Source organism: Palaemon carinicauda, chromosome 1 (assembly GCF_036898095.1).
Source record: "Palaemon carinicauda isolate YSFRI2023 chromosome 1, ASM3689809v2, whole genome shotgun sequence".
Classification (NCBI taxonomy): domain Eukaryota; kingdom Metazoa; phylum Arthropoda; class Malacostraca; order Decapoda; family Palaemonidae; genus Palaemon; species Palaemon carinicauda.
This window is the reverse complement of record NC_090725.1, coordinates 4,085,336-4,103,122: the sequence shown is the minus strand read 5'-3', so window position 1 is coordinate 4,103,122 and position 17,787 is coordinate 4,085,336. Positions and strand designations below refer to the sequence as shown.

General features: G+C 38.5%; 1 protein-coding gene across 5 annotated transcripts in view; it reads left to right on the top strand.

Moving 5' to 3' along the window:
* The window catches only part of hfp (Poly(U)-binding-splicing factor hfp), an 85,671-nt gene that overhangs the window by 26,496 nt on the left and 41,388 nt on the right, over positions 1-17,787 (top strand). The window contains exon 3 of one of the 5 annotated variants that reach the window (XM_068379672.1): positions 11,734-12,868. The exons of 2 other annotated variants lie outside the window; for them this stretch is intronic. The gene's annotated coding sequence lies outside the window, so the exon portion shown is untranslated. The remainder of the gene's footprint in view (positions 1-11,733; positions 12,869-17,787) is intronic. 2 more of the 5 variants (XM_068379677.1, XM_068379683.1) reach the window with 2 other exon arrangements.

Genomic DNA, 17,787 nt, shown 5'->3' with positions numbered 1-17,787 from the left:
TCCCAAGCAGAAGGCAAGGACCTTTATGATGCTGCAGCCAGCTTACCAGTAGGCTTTTGGGTCCTAAAGAATACTAGGAAGAGGAACGTACTCAAGTTTTCAGATGATTCTCTCTCCAAGTCTTTACAGTCTAATCTTTGCGTTTAAGAGGAAGACAGCAAGTAGTGTACGGTCTTCTGTCAGGAAACAGACTTCTCGTACTCAGTGAACCTGAAGGATACATACATCTGGATACCCATCCTTCAGTCTGACGGAAGTATCACATCTTCAGGGTTCTAATTATCAGTTCAAAGCCAGAGTTCAGAATGTTTATCTCGTGCCCATTGTGGTGCCTACTCGATCAAGATTTACCTCTTGGGGTTTCTAGATAATATACTTTGCCTATATACTTCCTGGAAGTAGTACTTCAGGACAGACAATTGACCATTTTCCATGATGTGAGACTCCTTTAATCAATAACCCAGCTACATGGCCAGGCTGAAGATAAAGGACTGAATTATGCTGATAACATTTATATTTGTAAGAGCAATTGTGGGGAAGTACCACAGTCACTCCCACACGACCAAGAACTTCCAGCATGACGATAACAATGTCTTGAGGCTTGCCTCGGTTTGGTCTTCACGAGCTTCCACACCTGTGATCGATCCAGGGTTGTTGGAAGCATCATTGGTAAGCAGCCAGCAATTAAACTACTGTACTGGAAGTCCAATTAATGCTTTGATGTTAACTTCCCAGTAGGGCTTGATAAGTCTCCTGGTAGCACTGAAGAACACCACCACCACCTTCATGAATTACGTTTACAAGTGAAAAAAAGACTTTCAAAAATCCATTTTGATTGGGCAAGCAGGTATGCACCTGAGCAGATGACAGCATTATAGATCTGTACACAAAATCCATTCTAAACTTGAGGAATATTCAAACCACACAATCGGCAGGGGTACGGAGTAAGATCAGTGAGGCCCTCTCTTTTGTGCTCGGCAGAAATGCTTCCTGTGCTTCAGGAATCGCTATCAAAGGACCCATTCACCTCTCGGTTGATCAAGAACTTCCACAAGTATAATGTTCTCCACTTCCAGGGACCTTGGCAGCATTTAGGACAACTTCCAATTCACCAGTTACTTTTGGATACCCAACTCTTACTGCCTAGTTACCTTGTGTATCGATTACTCAACAAACTGTGGATGATGTTTCAGGATGCCCTGCCATCTCCCAAGTGCCACACAGTCGGTGGTATTCTGATTTGGCGATACTTCTCTTTGAAGCACCGGTAGAACTGCCCATCTTCTGCTAGTAATATCGTAGAGGAGATACTTCTTGGGTTGGAGCCTCTGCAGTGGATTGTGCTTCTCCTTATCTTCCATTGTCTAGGGAGTTTCCCTCAGTCTCTAGGTAGAAGGCTGCCACCCACTTATCCAGATGTCAAACTAGAGATCTTGGATCCTTCCCCCATTTGAGGATCAGCCCGGGTTTAGGAAGTAGCTTCAAATGGATCTTCCCTCACCATGAGCTAGTCCTTTTCTGATGGCACTTGGTAGCTTCAGGTCTCTCAAGCGGACCCTCCTATACCCTTGAGTGGGCATTAGGTAGGATTTGACCCCTAGGTTATGCACAAGCCTCAGATTACTCTCTCCTTTGTCCTGTCAGGACATGGTGAGGTTTCTTAGAGAATTCGGGTCCCCTTGTGGAGCACCTAGAGCTTTTCCATGCGGAAATGGTAAAGAGGAAGATATCCAAGAACATTGCTTCTTGTGTGTCTTGCACCTTCAGACATACTGATCCAATGAGAATCTGGAAGAACCATCCTGGTTTGAACACACAAAGTTAAGGATATCGAGGGGCTACCCTAACTTTCAGGAAGAACCTGTTAGTGACGCTAGTCCTCAAGGTAGGAGTCTGGTATGACAGAACCTCTGCCAGTCCCTGCCTATGTGAACTTACCCATAGGAGTCTGGATAACATTATCCTTAGCCATTCATATCTTATCGCACCACTCATTTATCCAGTGGATGGTGCTCTCATTTGCTTCTAGTAGATCTACATCAGATTATGCAGGACCCAGTTGGCAGCAGCAGAGGATGTCCGTGGTCTGGAGTGATTCACCTCTAGCAATCAGCAATGATGACATGTCCCTTCTGAAATCTTACCTCCTTTTTTCCCGACCTTGGATCTTGCTTTACTGTATTTAAGGTGGTCTATTCCTTTCTGTTGAGGGATGCTCCACAAGGTAGGAGTTCACTACAGTCAGGTGGTGCTTCGTTTGTTGAATTAGTCACTCTCCCTCCACTTCAATCTATAGGCAGCATGGTTTTGATGTTCGGGACCCTCCACTTCCATGAAGGTTTTTCTTGAATTTATATGACATCTTGTTGCCTGCTGTCCTTGGAAGTTAATGCCTTCGATTATATATCTGTTTGACCTTTTCTTATTTGTTAATATTATCATGTCAAATTTTAAGTGGTGCAATAATGGCTGTCGATAGAGGTGGTAGGGGGGTTGCCTTTAATGTGCCAGTGTTTATTCGACAGGTTCCATTAAACTCTGGATTCAATTTCTTTGCATGGCATGAGCTTTCCCACATTGATGAATAATATTCTGTAGTAGAATAGCAGACTGCTAGAGTGGTTTTTTTAAAGGGTTTCTGTATCTACTTCCCAGCAGGTGTTGACTAATTTGCTGAGCAGGTTGGTGTTTGTGTTAGTTTTTTTTTCTTGAGGTTGTTTGTGTTCTTTAAAGCTAAGAATTCTGTCAAGAGTAACTCCTAGTTTATGCTTGGTCTTTCCATATTTTCTCATCGTCTTATTGCCAACCTAGCTCTCTTGCCAAACAAGAAGCATCTCTTTTAAGCTAGGTTGCGATATTGTTTAGAAGGTTGATGTCTGGCGGTTTTACTCTTCGGTTTTCTCCCTTTTTTGTGTAAAGTCCTTGAGTTACGAATGAGATTTATTCTAAGAACGTGTTGCAAATGGTCTGTATTCGTGTAGGAATAAATAACAAATATTTAATGATAATTTGTATTTTTCGTAACTATACAAACCTAGTACTTTAAGTTTCATTGCTTACTTTAACCACCTCACAAGTTCTATATTGAAGGCCAAAGTAAGAGTTGTTGGGTAGGCGGGACACTTAACAGGCAACTTTGTTTATCTCGTTAAAAGTGTAAATGGCTAGTCCAGCTTTGCTGAAGTTTTACCCCTATTAAAGGACTCGGGTTTTTCTGATCGGGAAAAACACAAATTCATATTAAAATTTGTGATATTGGACAAAAAAGGTTTAGTTGCCTAATTGCAAGGGAAACTGTTTGTATTCTATTTAGATATATTGAAAAACAATGAGAAGTGAAATGTATTATTGTAATATATGGAATCAGTACACAAGATTTTATATAAATGTACTCTGCCTGATATTATCCGCAGATAGGTCAACCGTGGATTCACTTACGCCGTACACGGTTGATCGTTTGTAACCAATTTAGAAAATTGTTCATGGACAGGGCTTAAAAAATAAAAGTTGACAAAAGCAATTAAGAAGCAGACTTATAGAAACTAGGATTAAACAAAAACAAAGAAGCAGACTTTTAGAAACCAGGATTACTATCCTGTCTTCCAGAGCCAAAGAAAGATCCCCCTTCAACTGTAAAACTTGTGGTTGTAAAGGCAACGGAAATTATATTTTAGATGTCATACTCATGTGAAAAATAGATTTGTAAAAAGTTAAAAAAAAGAAAAAAAATATTCCCCCCTTGCAAATAAAGAGGAATGTTCTAGCAGATAAACAGATACAGTAGTAAGATATTTGTATGTGTGGGGAGAGAGAGAGAGAGAGAGAGAGAGAGAGAGAGAGAGAGAGAGAGAGAGACCCCCCTTATAAAACAAAGATAATTAGGTCATGGAGTAAAGTGTAATACTTATTGTATATGTCTGGTATCTACTGCGAAGGTAAATTCACGTGTCTAAAAAAAATTTACAATGATTTTCTTTGATTGGTGTGTGCAGATTATTTTATTTTACTTCCAATTTAATTTAGATTGGTTGTACTGTAATGTAATAAGTTGGAAAATGAGAAATCAATAAAAATGAAAAATCCAAAAGGTAAGATGAAGCATTACAAAAATTATATACCTGTAGTATGATAATGACAAAATCCATTACTGTGCAGTATTACCCCTGGGCTATAGAATTCCTTTGCATAAGTGTTAAGTCTCAGCTTCCTCTCCCCTGTCATACATTTGAGCGTGCTGCACTGTATTTGGTTTTATATCATTTAGTGCAGTGGTTCCCACCAAACTATCTTACCTGACGCCCCCTTTTTGCTTCCAGTAGACCCGTACGCCCCCACTCCTCTTTTTTTTTATATGAAATGATTCTTACATTTACTTCTTAGCATTGTATGGGAAAACAGATTTCTGTTTGTACTACATTTTAATAATGAAAGCCACTCAAACAAATAGTACATTCCAGTAACTAAAAAAGAAACATTTGGTTCAAAGTGAGCAAAAAAAAGTTTGAACATTAGCAAATTGGCAAAATTGAGTTGCAATTTTAAGAATAGATAATTTGAAAACATGGCATATAATATTTGGAAATACTTATGAGACTAAGGCACAATTTCTGGTCAAACTTAGTGAGATGGATGCATGTATGTAATGACAGATATTTGTTCTTTTAATGATTTTATTATTCTATTAAACAAGTAATTTCGAGCAGATGATTTCACGCCCCCATTGTATTGTCCTCACGCCCCCCTAGTGGGCCGCGCCCCCCAGTTTGGGAACCACTGATTTAGTGCTTTTGTGTCCTTCCAGTTGAAGATGCCTTCACACTTACATGGTTGTGAATATGCTTGGATGAAAAACATCGAGGTGTATAAAACCAACTAAAGCTCAGCATACTGTTCTCATTTATCAATAGGGAAGAGTTAGCTGAGACTGATACTGCTGTGTAAAAGAATTTTCCATCCCTTGTGTAATGATTTATTTTTATTTTATTTTTTATTTTTTTTTTTTCAATTTGGTGTTGATTACTTAAGAATACTATAACTTTTGTCTTTTCTCTCAGTGCTGAAATGTGAAAGTTCTTTAGTAATTTGAAAAAACAATGGATCTAGGAGAGTCATTAAAGGTGAAGCAATTACAGTATTATAGTTTTTTTCAGCATTTATCAGTCTCTATCACCTTACTCTGAATGGTAAGGTCTGACTACTCACAGTACTTAATAACATCGTTTCTTTTTTAATAAACTTATTATTATTATTGTAAGCATGTATGCCCTATTGCGCGGATACAAAAATCCTATAGTCCATTTCTTTTAGCGATGCATATTTGCACCGACTCGCAGCGGTGCCCTTTTAGCTCGGAAAAGTTTCCGGATCGCTGATTGGTTGGACAAGATAATTCTAACCAATCAGCGATCAGGAAACTTTTCCGAGCTAAAAGGACACCGCCGCGAGTCGGTGCAGATATGCATCGCTAAAAGAAATGGACTATAGTCTCATTGGGATCTGGTTAATTGATAAATTTATCCTGCTCGTTTGACCTTTGAATATTCGATAAATAAGCCGCAAGACCCAATCTCAGAATACAGACAAGCAAAAGAACACTGACAGTCAAACAAATTCAGCTGTCCAGTGTTTAACCCAGTACATGCATCATGTATTGGAAAGAAACCTTTTAAAGGAGATTTGGACCATTGTAAAATTTTCAGTTTATCACTAATTTTTTTAAGACATAACATACTGCATTGAATAAGGCTCAATATATTCATACAGAATAAACTCTTCACGTTAGCCATATAATAGTGAAGAATGTTGAATTCAATGAATTAGTTGAAATATTGATTATGATAAAAGAATCTGGGAAACCTTATCATTGACTCCTTGGGGACTGAAATAGACACTTACATACATACATATACCAAGGCACTTCCCCCAATTTTGGTGGGTAGCCGACATCAACAAATGAAACTAAACAAAAAAGGGGACCTCTACTCTCTACGTTCCTCCAGCCTAACAAGGGACTCAACTGAGTTTAGCTGGTACTGTTAGGGTGCCACAGCCCACCCTCCCCCGTTATCCACCACAGATGAAGCTTCATAATGCTGAATCCCCTACTGCTGACACTTAAAACCTGTTAAAACTAGTGCAAGACTATATTTTAGACATGGTACAGTGTTCCACTTCCTTTACTCTGCATTCAGGAAAAGAACAGGGTTACCTGGTCTTAAAGGGCTAGTTATCCTCAAAGAAATCTTAACTAACCTCACAGGTCAGAGTATCTGGTCTTTGCCAGAAGTGGCAAGGTCAGAATATCTACTTTTAGTGCCAGTCATATCCAGAAAAAGGAGAAAGTAGCCTTGGAGACCAATATCTTGAGAGAGTCAGGCTATCTTAAAAGGTATGGAGTACAGTGATTCTTTTAAAAAGTCCCAACTTTAGGTCTGATGGAACACTTGGGAATAGATTTTGCACAAAGTGCTTGATCATATACTGTAGGTAGATCTTTATTCACGTTCAAGTCTAGTTCATGTTGGTTGAAAATCTATGAGAGGGCTAGTCTGTAGTTTTTTATGGCTTAGAGGGGTGACAATTTCTGAAGTAGCTTAAAGATTAACTTATCGGAATAGTGATGAACTTCCAAAAATCTTGTTTTGTTACAATAACTTGTAAACTAGACACATATCTCTATATAGTGCCGTGAATGCTACAGTGATTAACTCTTGAAAAATCTTTTGCACGGTTGATGCTGTATACAGTAATTTTATTGCATGGTGTAGGGACTAGTCATTCTTGGAGTCAGTGGAATTGAAGGCTATGTGAACCACACCTGCTCTTGCCAGACAACACCTTTCAGAATTGTCCTGATATTTTAGCTTCTAACAACTTCTGAAGGGTGCACCATACCATCTGGAATGGGGAATACATGGCTCTCATCCATCATTTTAGCAATGCATCATGATGCCTGTCGTAAGGCACTGGGTCTTGTTAAGACAAGCAGTATACAGTATACTGGTAATTAGGGTCTACTAAGAGCAGACCAAGATGTTCAGAGACCATTCCAACAAGGGAGTCTTTGATCTCTCTAGGGGGTCGACTGTAATGCTTCAAGTTTTATGGGATTATTGCTACCTTGTGATTTTTTCCAGAAACAAATATCCTCTGCCAAAAAGCAAATTGTTTTTGAGTGCATACCCCTGCCTGGTACCATAGATACACTAGTCGTTTTGTTTTCTGACGTATCACTGAAAATTTTTACGTTGAAAGATGGATAAAAAAGACAGCACCGTATTTCTCTAACGTAAACATAACATGTTATCTGGAGGTTCAAGTAAGAACTCTCTCGACTGCAGAATTTTTAGAGATAGTTCATTCAAGGATAGTGAGGAGTGGCCATACCCTACTCTTCCTACACCTTTGTGATTGAATCTTGATGTCCTTCAAGATGGGCAAGATGGTCATAGCAAATCAAACTCTCAAGGAAGATTTTCTTGTCTGCTTACAACTCTGCCACTATTACCTCTCAGAGGATTAGGTCTCTCTACTATAGATGGCATGTATTCAATCCTAGTCTGGAGGTCCTTGGTGTGCTCTTCGTCTTAACGCACCCCAACAGAGTCCCTTTTTCTTTGGAATTGTAAGATTGTTTGGTGAACAAGACGACACTACAGGGGATGATGCCCGGGGTATGGCTATCGATCCACTGGCTCCCATTTCTGGGATAGTTGGAACTGAAGGAGCCTATAGAGAAGCAGACCTCTTTTTCTTACTCTTAAGAGAAAGGGAAATCATTGCTAGATCACAGCTGAAAGAGGAGACAATGGGCCCTCTGTGTGTAACACATCTATGGCCCTCTGTGAGTAACCCAGGCACCAATAATCTGAGATTATGTTTTCTTTTAGCTACTGTGGCACTTGTTAAGAGAGCATTTCCCTCTTAAATGAGACCTGTGAACTCATGTGGAACTATTTCCGGGCACTGTAGTGCCAGCAACAGCCGTTGAAAAGGAAAAAACAATAAATAATTTCAATAGAAAGGCCTGAGCCAGAAACTGTAAGGAAGATAAAAACCTAACTCTAACAGTAAATTAAAAGACACATAAATGGAAAAGATGTGGAAATAACATATTACTACGTAGCAACATGTTAATTCTCATCAAGTTTTGCAGAAAAGTGAGAAGGAAATGTAGATGGTGTCAGTAATCATGATGGAGCATGCGTAGTAGTATCATCAGGATCCTACTAATATTGAGTCTGGTGGAACTTGGATTTCTACATTGGGGAAATCATGTATATATTAATTAGGGACTTGTAAAAGAACTTATCTGAAAATAAATAGTTAATGAGAGAAAGTGAGAATCTTTTGAATGTCCTCACCTTTATAAGATGAGGATTACCGTGTCAAGCTCCTTCCATTTTGATGGTGTGCAAGTATAATGACATAGACAGACATGTCAGTTTTCCGATATCTTTTTCTCCACCCTATCTGTAACCCACAATGGCTGTGTGCGTGTGTATATGTGTGAGATTTTTTTTTTTTCCTCCTGTAAGTCATGTGCTTATGACACTTCCTACACCTCATCTGCTATCTTGTAATATCCACTAAAATGCCTATAAATGAATTTTGGAAAAAATCAGGATTTTGGTATGCTATGTCAGAAGAATCTGTTGTTAAATTTGAAGTGTTGCATTAGTAAAATTTCCAAGGGGTAAGAGACTGTGAATATGAAGTTTATTGTGGTATAACATAATTGGTAGTAGCTTTAGTCAATTTTAATTTTTTAGTGTAACGTTAAATTTATACTGATTGTAATAGTTGGCTAAAAGTGTTGTGTTCCAAAGTCTTAAGTAGATTAAAGTGAGAGCCGAGTAAGAATAGTGATAACTTCCCTAAGTATTACAAGAGTTGAAAAATACAAAATACTGGTGAAATAATTATCTCAAGGTTAAGCAAAACTAATTTTCTTAACTATTCATGTTAGTGTTTGAAGTGATGGGTTGCTGGCCTAGGCTATATAAATGCACAAAATTTTCCTTTCTGTTCCAGGGGAGTTACAGCACTACTAAAACTAAACCCTTTTGAGAAACTTCCATCCACCCTTTACCGCCCTCTCCGATTGGAGGTATTTAGTGTATTATCGACTTATAGAAGGTTTTAACCTTATTCATTCATCCCATGAAGTGAACAGATGTCATCTTTATATTTTTGTTACGTAAAACACAGGTTGATTACTGAATCAAGGTTAGAATGAAGAACTGTATAGCTTTAACTTTTAGTGTTCCAGTATGTAGGTCTTACAAGTGAGATATCATTAGGTGTTGAGTATGGAAGTTGTGCATTCTGTGTTGTTTGTGTTATACTAAAGAAAATAAAGGACAAGGAAGACTTAAAAGCAAATTACCAGATGGCATGGGATAATAAACATGCTTTCATATACATGTAAATTCTTAACGAACTATGTCTGAAAAAGTGGTTATTGAGAGGAGAAAGGCTTATTGTTATTATTCTGTAATGTTTGTTGTTTGTTATGCTTTTCTTGTTTCTGTTATGCAGTTTTAATTTTATTTTGGTGGTGTTAGTGCTTATGCACTGTCAAATAAATGTATTTTGAGTGCAAGTGTTTTTAACCCTCTCAAGTGTCCATTTATCTTTGTTGCTTAGACTTTATGGGCTTTGATTTTTTAGTAAACCTTAATTTCTGACAGAAATGGCCTTCAGAAACTTTTTTATTTTCTCTCTCTCTACTGCTAATCTTTGTGTTGCCTGTACATAATGCTTGCTAGTAATTGTACATCATATTCGGAAATTATTACATTCATAGAAGTGGTAATTGTATACCTAGATTCCATAGTCAGTCGGCTACGCTGTGATGTACCTAGAAAAATAATCTGATTATATTCATAGTACTTGGTTTGTCAAAGCGTTTTTTACATAATTCATTGTAGCTCTAATTTTTATGAATAACCAACACCATTGTTTGCAATATCACTCACTGAATGTTTGATAAATATATAATTATTGTTTTATCTTGCTAATTTTGGTGTGAGTATTATTGTTGAATAAAAGTATGATACACCTTTACACAGCCTTTTTGCAAAATTGCTGCTTAACTGATGAGCACAGATGATAGACATGATAACATTACAGTATCTTCAATGTTTAATCTATTAAATATTTATCTCAATTTTTTCCTTGCCTGTTATTTGTAAGTTGATTATTCTTTATAATTTTTGTTTATCATATTTTCAATGGCGATAATCATGTTTCTTCGAAGTGACAAATTAGAGTATACTGCTTGTTTGCATGTGACAGTAATGCCTTACTTAGGAAATACTTTATGAAAAAACTTTTTAAATTGAACAAGTAAGCTTTAGTAGCAAAACCTAGAAGAAGAATTGAAATCAGAGCATGAGTCTAGTCACTCAATTACAAAACTATAAACACATTACAGTACGCTATTTCACAGTGATAATGCATGTTAACAGTTGTATTTGGAATCCTGAAATTCTGTAAGTCTTCAATTTAATGTCTTCCTCTGTGTTGCTTGTCTCTGGTGTTAACCCTTTGAGAAAGAATTTGAGTTATGCTTAAGTTTTTCTTAAATGCTTAAGTTTTTCTTGAATATTTTATCTTATATAAGGCAGGTTCTCATGCGCATAGAATTGTACATTTGTGTGGAAAGTCTTGGAGTGTTTGGATTAGTACTTTGTACTGAATATAGTCTCTGGTTGTGTAGTGTACCCTTTTTTAAAAAAAGAATTGCCTTTGAAGAATCTCTGTTTTTAATTATTTCTCAAAGGGTTAGTGTTCCATATTTTCTCCCTCTGTGAATTTGGTCTTTTCTTCATTCCTATGCTGTAGGTGTTATTTCAGATTCTTGGTATTTTCCTCTTTTATTTTACTTTCATTAATAATTTAGTTTTAAATTAATTTAAATATCATTTCTGTAGCCTTTTTTTTATTCATGTCATACCACTGCAAATCATTGTTAATGTAGGTCAGGAAATTTTAACCACTGTTCTAGAAAACTTGTACTTTATTTTTCCTTCTATACCACTCCTGTTGTAGATATTCGAATGCGTATATTTAGTAGACTGAACTGTTTAAGCTGATGTAAAAAGTTGCCAAATACAGTATGTGTTATTCCTGTCAGATTGCCTCAAATAGTTGGAGAAAGAGAATGGCTCATGTATTCCTTTATTAACTGGGTTTCTGTTCAAAGTAAAGGTTTGTGGAATGGAAGGCTGTGTGCTGTATTTTTGTAAATTCACTGTAAAGTTTATAGATCTTGTTTTACTTTATGAAATATTACATTTTCATATGATAAGGAGTGTGTGTGTGTGTGTGTCTGCTATATGAATGGTTACATTTAAAGCATAGTATAAACTTGTTGGTAAAAGTATATTAGCTGTTTGGTCCAATCTCTTTTGACATTTAACAAAAAATGCAGTGTGGGGGCCGTAAAAATTATGATTTAAAAGCTCATTGAACCAAGTGTGGAGAAACACTGGTAAATGATTATTGTGAGAGCTTCAAAATGATTGTGTGAAGAGGTTCTGTTGGGTAAAGCAAAGGAGAGAATGAAGATGATGAGATTGAAGGGAAAAACAGATTGAAGAAGTGACACTACTACTACTACTACTACTACTACTTTTGGGCTTGAATGGATTAGTGTGCAGTAGTATATGTGACAAGGGTGGCCACACTAATGTTGTGTCTTCTTCTCTCTTCTTATCGTTTTTACAGGTTGGCCCGACTCACAATGATCGCTTGTGTTCGATCCTTTTGGCTGATGCCCATCATCTATTGCTGCGTCCCAGACCTCCACACTACTTAGGGCAGACATATTTAAAACCTTTCATAATAGAGCCTTTTTATTTTTATTTATTTTTCACTTTTTCCTCATGGACAACCAGTGCTGGTTTCATTTGACAAATCATAGTATATCCCTCTCACTGCATAGAAATACTATATAAGAAAAAATGTTTTGGTCTTGAGGAAAAGTTGTTCTATTTAGACGTTACTTCCTTCACAAAGCAGTGTTTTGCCACAGGCATTTTTATTGTTGATGCCTTGTTGCTTTGTGATGGTAATTGTTTTTGTTTGTTTTGTTATCTTTGCAGATATTGGCGAATGGGTCAACTTTCACTGATGCGTGGTGCACCTGCCCCAGTGTGTACAAAAATAAAGGGAAATGTATATCCTAGCCTATGTTTTTAACATAAAGACCCAATAAGAGAAAAAATAAGAAATGAGAGACTTAGGTTTAACAATTAAGAAGTGGATTCTCAGACTAAAAATAGATATATCTGCCTTATTTCTTCATGATTTACTAAATCACTATAGTACAGTAGTCCATTGTACTACGTTTTGGGCTGAGATATTTGATGTGGAATGTTAGGAAGTTAATATGGGAATGAGTGTGTTCAGTAGAGTGTCAGTGGCCGCCGAGTGTTTTTTATATTCTACTCTTTGCAGAACACAGGTTGAGCAGCCTTAGACTACTCCACAGAGTACTGTACCTTGAAGACTTGCGACGTAAAAGGGCTAAGCCCAGTCTTGGTTATTTCAACTGTGACTGGTTCATCCTCATAATATAATATAATATCTATATTTTCATTATCATGATATTTCAGTGTCATTGTCACTAAGTTCATCAGTCATAATACGAGTCTCATAGTATCAATCTACCTACCAAGCAACCAACCGATGATAGTATGATATCTCTTGTGTGAATATGTGATATGCCTGTTCTTTTTTTCTTTGTCATTTCATGGTGTAAGGTGGGCAGAAAGGCCTCAGCGACAGGGAGATTCAGCGGCTGACCGTTCGGCAGTTAGCTGGGGCTGCTATTTCGCAATGTAGCCTCCCCAGTGCAGTGGTAATGGTTTTCATTAAGGTGCACCTGTAGACCTGTATACTATACTAGTCTTTTGGCAACTAATGTAATACAGTACATTGATATGATTTTAAAAAAATCTCTACTGGTCAAAAGGATAGATTGGCTGTTACTTTCTTCGGTTTAAAGCAAAGGGCTTGGTAAAAATTTTATATGGACCTCGTATGAAAATATACGGTTCATATGAATTAATAACATGCCTTGTGTATTCATCATAGCAAAGAATTTTATGTAGGGATCATAGTACGGAATTTATTTTTTGCTAGTTATAGCTATTGTACATGGTGGAGCATTGTACCTTTTGCCAAAAGACAGTCTAGTTCGCTGGGATATTGGAATAGGTGTGGCATTTGTTTCTTCTTTTTTGTAGAATGTTTCATTCTCGATTCTTCTGTCTCTCTTAATATTACAGCATACAATATTCATTATCTTTTTTTTAAAAAGGGCAGAACCCAACACGTATAGCCAGTGCCTTTTAGGAATAAAAAGAAGGAATGCCGTAGGTGAGAAATATAATGTCTAGTTTTGAAAGGTTTGTCAACATTGGATAGTGTTGTCATCATCAGTGTTATTCAGGTAGTAGGTTTGCTCCTTTTTGTACCGTGTAATGTACTGCACAGTACTTGAAAGTTGAAATTATGATTTGTCTATAGGACATTTTCATCAGGAATATTTTTGAAATTTTGTGGGAAAAATGTAAATTGTTTATGATGTTTCTGCAGTGATAACTGGTGCTTTTTATGATATTAGTCATCCAAGAGTATTTTTTAAAATTAAGAGAATTTTGTAAAGTTGTTTTAGTGTTTTTATTTAAAAGATAGATTAATATAAGGTAACATAGTGAACATTATTCCTTGTTTTATAAGACTTTCAACTTAAACTGAATGTTGAACTGGCCTTTGAGAACTGAAATCAAGTGATGACTTTACCTCACAGAGGTGTGTTATGCAAATAGCTAGAAAATTTTCATAGCATTTATGCAAATTCTCAAGAAGGATTACTAGTAACAATGTTTGTTTTGGGGTACTATATAAACAGTACATTTAGATTTTTTATGAGTTTGCTTTTGGGAGAAGGGTCCTGGAGTGCTTTTAATGAGTGAATTATGGAGTTGGCCTGCATTTTCTTGTAGGACATGTATTTTTTGCATACACTTGCAGTGATGGTCTGTTGTTAACCCCCCCTTTTTTAATTAGCATCCTTCAATCATAAGGGTTAACATTTTAAATCTTCCTATAAACCTCCGCTGATGATCTTATGGCTTCTCTCAAAGCTTGGCATTTAATGACAGTTAACCCCCAAATGAAATTAAAGTTTCCGATTCCTTTCCTTTCAGTAGGTGTAGGCTTTTAGTATAGTGTTGAACCACTGTAGCACAGCTAATGGCAGTAACAATTCCGTGGTCGTGTGTTTTATTAGCCTGACTGCACGTTAATTTTAACAATTAAGGGGGAAGAATAAATCTATTACAGTATCTTTGCTGCTGTATGATGACCTTTTAATATGCTTTTGTTCCGACAAATGCAAACCCTTCTCCTTTACTTAGGATATACAGCAAAGCTGGAGTACACGGCAGGTAAACTTTTATTAAAAGGTGTAAACAGGTGTAGCAGGGAAGTCCCATCCTCCTGCTTGTTCACTTTGATAGCTGCAGTCAGTCGGAACAGACTTTCTTCTACTAGCTGGACTAACTTAGATATTTTTTTTTTCCAGCTTATAAGTGATTGTTTACTGTGGGGATGATTGCGGGTATGCACACATGCCCCTAGGGTGTTGAGAGGCACCTTCATGAGGTTGTGCCCTGCTGTCAGAGGACACTTCTGCAGTCAGTAATCTTGATGCAACGAAAGTCCGGATTAGTCACCCTCCTGGTGGATTGTGTATAGCAGGAGGAGGAAGAAGAGGTCAGTTCTTCTCCTTTAGGGTCATCCTTGAAGTTGAAGAAATCGCGAACTTTGAACCCCGGTACGCTTCCCACCAACCCTCCCTCTTTAATTACCTCCTGAAGCCGTACGGTGAAGAGGGGTGGCTCTTCAACTCGGGAGGTGTCTTCATCTGCTTTACGTATTTACAATGCCCTGCAAGTTGTTTGAACCTCCTTTGGACTGCAAGTCACCCCTTCCAATGAATGAAGCAGATTCCAGATTTCGTTCAGATCCCGAGTCCCATGACGCCTCAAAGGATAAGAGGTTACCATATAACCCTCTTTCATTTTTCTTTGAGGTCTCATGCTTCAGAGAAAGGAAGGATCTTTCTGTTGGTACCGAAGAACAAGATGCCTCGCATACCAGAAAGGGATTTTCAAGCTTCCTGGAGAGTTCAAAACTTGGGATCCAAACCTGATCCTAAGAGGGGTACTGGGAACAACCCTTCTCATTCTCAATCCACTCTAAGGAAAAGAGGAGCACGAGTGATGTATATCTCTCGACTCTTCCTACACCGACCAGGAATGGTGTTCTTAAGGGAAGACATATGCCTCCGACCAGGTCTCAGATGCTTCTGACAGTGCCCTTGCTCAGCTTGCCTGACCTAAGCCCCCCTGATACTGAGGAGTGCGCGAGTCAAAGTCCACTTTTCTGCAGGTGTTGGCCTGCATTCACTGAGTTATGGTTTCTGGAAGCCCTGTTGCTCTCCTCCTAAGGGAAGGATAGTGGCTATTAGGGTGCTGTTCACTTAGAGGCACCAGACCTCAGCTAGAGCTTCTGTGGTCAATTCTAGCCGAAAACCCATTGATAAAGTCGACGCGCAGGTCTCTGTGTGGAGGGACTCTCTAAAGGCAGGGAGATTCTCCTGGATGGTTTCTCCGGATTTTTCTTTCCAGAAGTATTACCTCACCCAGGATGCTTCTGCTTGTTCCTTACCTCTTGATCCTGCTGTAGTGGCATACTGTATATAAACAAACAAGGTGGCACTGTTTCTCTGCATCTTTGACAAATAGCAGTGGAAATTCACAAGTTGACACTGCTCAACTGGATCACTCTGACAGCCTGCTTTATTCCAGGTGAGAAGAACATCATGGTGGACAAGCTGAGCAGAAGAATGCTGACCATTGAGTCTGAATGGTCTTTGCATCCTCAGATAGCTATTGAGATCCTGACTTTGTGGTATTCTTGCCAGTCGACCTATTCACAACCTCAGTAAATCGGAAACTTCCGATGTACTGCTCCCCGATGCCAAACCCAGAAGCAGCATTTGAAGGTGCCTTCCAACATCACTGGGACTGCCTCAACGTCTATAATTTTCCGCTGTTCTGCTTGATAAGGAGTGTCTCGAGTCTGGTCCACTTTAAACCTCAATATGACTAGTAGCCCCAAAATGGTCCCAAGCAGGATGTTACCTAGATCTTATCTTCTACTTCTAATAGAGAGACTGGAGAGAATTTCCTTCACTCCCCTCCCTGTTGTGCTAACCACACATCCAGATATTCCTCCGCTTGTGGATTTGCTTCTTTGTCACGTGTGGAGGTTATCCAGCATCTCCTCGCTGAGAAAGGCTATTTGCGCAAAGTTGCACGAGTGATATCAGGATACCTCCGGAAATATTCAGCTTTCGTGTGCCAAGCCAAGTGGACCATCTCTTGTGGTTGGTGTTGTGGGACGTGTGTTTCTCCTTTCGAAGCTTGTATTCCATTGATAGCCGAATTTTTACTTAACCTCCAAAGAAAAAGCTCTGCTCAGTATCAGTGGTGAAAGACTATCGCTCAGTCTTGAGCTATGTCATTAGGCTGAAAGGAGTTGATATTTCTTCATCGCTGGACTCCTTATGCTCTTATGGGTTTTTGAGTAGGCCTGTTCTCTGATAGAGGCTAGACCGCCACCCTTGGGTGTTACTAAGGTCTTGTGTTCCCTTATTAGGGCACCTTTTGAACAGTTGAGGCTGGCCCCAGACAGGAACTTTACCCTGAAAATGGTTTTCTTGCTCACCTTATCCTCCTCCAAACAGGATAGCGCACTTCATGGTCTCATTTTTTATGCTAATATACCTAGATTTGGAGAAAGATCTCGTTTTTTCATCGTACCCTAGTTTTTAGCTAAAACCCAGAAACCATCATTTCCCAATTCCAGGTTTTCTTTATTTCAGGTCATTAGCCTTAGAGCGGTAACTGACGATACTGATCAGCTGCTTTTGAGTCCTGTGACGGCATCAAGGTTCTTCCTTAAAGGTACGCACACAACTCGACCTCACTTGAAGCACCTCTTTGTCAGCACAGGGAGAGTTAGGAAGGTGATATGATCTCCTCTTGACTAAGGAAAGTCATTAACTGTACCCGTTCGCCACCCTCACTTGCTCTAGGTATAGCTCGGGTTAGAGCTCATGATGGTATTACTTGAGAATTTTTATGGCGCAGTTACTTCAGGCAAGCATCTGGAAATGGCAGACCACCTATATTGCCCGTTACCTGCTTGAATTGAATGAACCACAGGTCTAGACACCTTTTTGCTAGGATCTGTGGTGGCTGCACATCAGGTGAATTAGGTGCCTGAGCTCCTCTCACAGGACCATTAGTATTGGATTGAGGAGTAAGGTTACTGGGGTGAATATTAAGATGACTGGGCCTTTCCTTTTCATCTTCCTGGCCTCTCTTTTTGGTAGAGCATTGAAAACCCTGTCAGCTGAAATCAATTCGTTTGCAACAAATCCCCTTTTAGCCTGTAGCTTTTTTGTTACATTATATAATATAAAAGTGTAACTCCCTACACTTTACGTTGGGGAGTGTGTTGTAACCAGGCAAACCCATTGACATGTATATTCCTTATTGTTACTACAGACTTTTCTGCTCCCTATCCTTTATTGCACATGCTGTGGACATTATGATATTACTAAACCAGTGGTGCACGAGGTGTAAAGAACCGCAAACTCTGTACCACTTACAAGGGTCCGAGTTTTTAGTACATACATAC